The sequence below is a fragment of the Nicotiana attenuata genome, chromosome 1 (genome assembly GCF_001879085.1).
Source record: "Nicotiana attenuata strain UT chromosome 1, NIATTr2, whole genome shotgun sequence".
In the NCBI taxonomy this organism is placed as follows: domain Eukaryota; kingdom Viridiplantae; phylum Streptophyta; class Magnoliopsida; order Solanales; family Solanaceae; genus Nicotiana; species Nicotiana attenuata.
The window spans coordinates 110,150,639-110,154,441 of NC_031989.1; positions in this window are offsets into that span (position 1 = coordinate 110,150,639).

The window sequence follows — 3,803 nt, forward strand, 5'->3', positions numbered from 1 at the left end:
GCCGGGAGAGCATGGGAATACATTTCGAGTTCAGCAATCAGGAGCTCGCCTGGAGAGCAGGGAAATACAGTTCAAGTTCAGCAGTCAGGTACCCGCCCGGAGAAAGGGGCAACAGCTCAAAATACAATTCAAGTTCAGCAGTCAGGTGCCAACCTGGAGAAGGGGGCAACATCTGAAATACAGTTCGGCAGTCAGGCGTCCACCTGGAGAAAGGACAACATCTCAAAATACAGTTCAGCAGTCAGGCATCCACCTGGAGAATGGGAAAACATCTCAAAGTGTAGTTCAAGTTGGCAGTCAGGCATCCACTAGAAGAAAAGGAAAATATCTCAGATTATAATTCAAGTCGACAACAGAGGAATTTCACCAGAAGAATACAAGTCAGCATGGCAACAAAAGCTGCAAGATTAAGTCTGAAGAGATAGATATGTTTTGTAATTCATAGATCATAGTTTAGGCTAGCTTCTTTTATTTTGATATGGTGTAATAAGGGGTTCAGTTAGCAGAACCAGCAGCAGCAGCAACAGTGAAATCACAGCTTCATGGTAGTCCCAGCTACCAAACATTCCTGAACTACATCGACCTGATTCCTTTTTAGCCAAGGATATGTAGGCAACCTCAGAAGCAGGGTGCGGTCAAATCTTTCAGAAATGCTTCCCACGGAGTATTCGAACGGGCAAAAATCACTCGTATCCGCTCATTTTATCTTTGCACGAAAACTCTTTGTGTTTCCGAGCAAAGACGGGCAGCTGTGAGCACGTGATTTTTGCCCTATACGAATTACTCCCACAAATTCAAAACAAAACAATTTTTCCCCTTGTTTGCAATTTTGTGGATTTTTGTAGCGTTTTTCTGTCAATTGTTTGCATTTGTCTGTGCACGTTAATTTTATTTAATTAATGTAAAATACAAAAAATATGTTGCATGTGCATTTAGGACTTAACTTCGCATTATTAGGAATTAATTAGTAATTAAAAAGGAAAATAAAAAAAGTAGTTTATTTTACACTTTTAGTTTTAATTTTGAATTTTGGGTAGTTTGTCCTTTAATTTGGTTTAGTTTATAATGGTAATTATGAGTTAATTAGTTTGAATAGGTTAATTTGTTTTTTTAATTGTTATTTAGGTTTTGTTCTGAATTTTTGAAAAAAAAAGAAGAAGAAAAAGAGAAAAAGAATTAGTTTTGAAAAATAAAAATGGAATTAAAGAGGCAAGTTTTTGGGCTATTTTGTTGATTTCCCCAAGCCCAACGCTATGTCCTCCAAAATTCGCCCCAAATTGATCCAAACCCGACCCAGTTTTGCTTGATCCGTCTCCCTTCAAGCCAAACGACGTCGTTTAGACTAGAATGAATCTAGGTCGTCGAGGTTAGATGATCGAACGGTTGAGAAGTGGGTTGGGTGTGATATTTAAATGTCCAAACGCCCCCCCTACCCCCATCTCTCATCTCTCTCACCTCACCAGAGACCCCTCCATCGCCGCCATCCGCCACCGCCGGAAATCGCCCCACGGCGGTGGCCGGTGGCCAATCCCCACAAAATTAACACCACGAAATCCCCTCAACCCCCTCGTTTCAAAGCCCCAACCCATGTCCTTCGAATCCCCCTGTATCTCTTTAAATTTTAGAAACCCTAGCGCCGCCACGATGTTCTCCGGTGGCGGCGCCACCTTTGTTCAACCCCAAAACCACACCCTGGCACCTCCTCGCCTCCCTCATGTTACATCCTATACCAGTTCCCCTCGAGCACCCCTGAGACCTCTCGAATGTGGTTTTGAAAGACGAACCCTAAATCCCAAAAATCCCAAATCGTCGAGTGTTTGAGATTGGAGGTCGAAATTAGCTTCAGTTTTGTGTTTTCGCTTGAGAACACACGATTGAGGCCCATTTCGGCCAAGAAACGAAGGTTCGAGTTGTGAATTCAAGTTTTTGTTCGGCCAGTCTTTAGGTATTTCTTTTTACTTCTCTTTTCCTTTCCTTTGTTTTTGTTTTACTTTTTCTTTATGTTAATTTTCATCTTATCACTCCTTCCCCTCTGTCTTATCTGTTGTTCATTTGGTTTCGAGTCTTGCCTGTTTGTCTACTTGCAATTAAAATTAGTGATGCCTAATGGTTTCAATTTTCTTGTTTCTTTAGTTCATGGTGTTTATTTTGGTTCAATAAAAAGGGAGGTCCGAATGAGTCCGGTTGGGCTCATCAAATCAAGGTCCTTAAATTTGGATCTGGAGTCTAGGCAGAGTCCAAGAGAAAAGGATCCAAATAGTTTGGCAGGCCCAATTGCTGAAACTAGATCCTTGGGTCAAATTGACCCGGGTTGGGTTTAATGGTAAATAATAGGGTTCTAAAAGGGTAGTCTAGGTAATTGGCTTAGGGAATCTGTATATAACTGCCTAGGGAAGCTTGTAGGAAGCAGGGTTGGGGGTTGTTTTGAAATTCTGATAATTAGCTAGGGGTATTAGAGCTAAAATAAAAATTAGAAAAGGTGCAAAGTGCAAAAATCTGACTTCTTAGGTTTCCCTAGTGCCTTGCCTATAAAGGAATCCATTTCTTCTAACTCAAGGCAGAACATAAGAGCTGAAAATACAAAAAAAAATACAAACGGCTATAACTTTGAGAGAAAAATACTGTTCTATTGAATTTCCTTCTTTGATTCCTGAAGTTTTCAACCTCTGAAGCAACGTGTGATTCATTTGGAGTTTTAAAATGGATTGAATTAGAAGTTGGGACTGATTCCCGGAGATTTGAAAAGGATTTGTCATTTTACTGGTTTTGGATTTCAAAAATGGGCTGAATCTGTTTGGTTGAAGAGTTTTTACTTGAGTTTGGTTTTGGGTTATGATTCTCTTGCTGGGTAGAGTTGATTTCTGCTGATACTGTCTCATTGCTGGCCTGCTGTTGCTGTTCATTGCTTTCACCTCTTTTTCCTTTTGTACTTTCCAGGTACACTATCAAAACTTGTCATGGAACTGAGTATTGGCTAGCATTGTATGAAGATTTGGAAGTTCAAGTTGAAGTTTGAATAGACATCTTAAATTTCTGATGTAGTTGGTGTTAATTACTACCACTATGTGTGATTAGATGCTTCAGTTTTGTGTAGTTCAACTTCTGGTTTGTGCTGAGTGCTAGTGCATGCTAGTAGCTTAGGGTGATTTCGTTGCTTAGATTTACTTTATAATTTCAGAATATTGGGTGTTATAATATTGTTTGAATTCTAGTTGTATTAATGAACTGTTTTTAAACCTTTAAATGGTGTTGTTCAAGGTATGTCAAGCCTACTGTGTGTGGATCTGAAAATGGACTCACATGTGCTCAAGTTGTTAGTTAACAATAAGCCTGGAAATAGCATCTCTTAACTTCAGGCTAATTGTGTGTTCGACTAGTAGTGATTTTCCTCTGTTTTCTGTTTTTGATCCTTATGCTTTAGTATTGGTTGTAACTTGATCCTTACTAGTAGCTGAATGCTATAGCTTAGTGCATTAGTATATGCACATAGGTGTATGCATGCTAATAAAAGAAAGTCTGTGAGTTTAAAGTTAAAGGTTTCATGGAAATGGTCTATTAGTTCCCTTGGATCTAATATTTGGAATTGGACAGAGTTGAACCCATGTTAGCAATTGTATTCTTTTGAAATCATGTGGGTGATGGACTGGGTTCGATGTTGAGCTTCATGTTTACATTCCTGATGTTGAATCCATGTTTAGCAATTATATTCTTTTAAACCATGTTGATGATGAGTTGGGTTTGATGTTGAGTTTCCTTTTTTTTAACATTTTCTGACGCCAGTCTAGAGACCCCTTGGGTCTGAT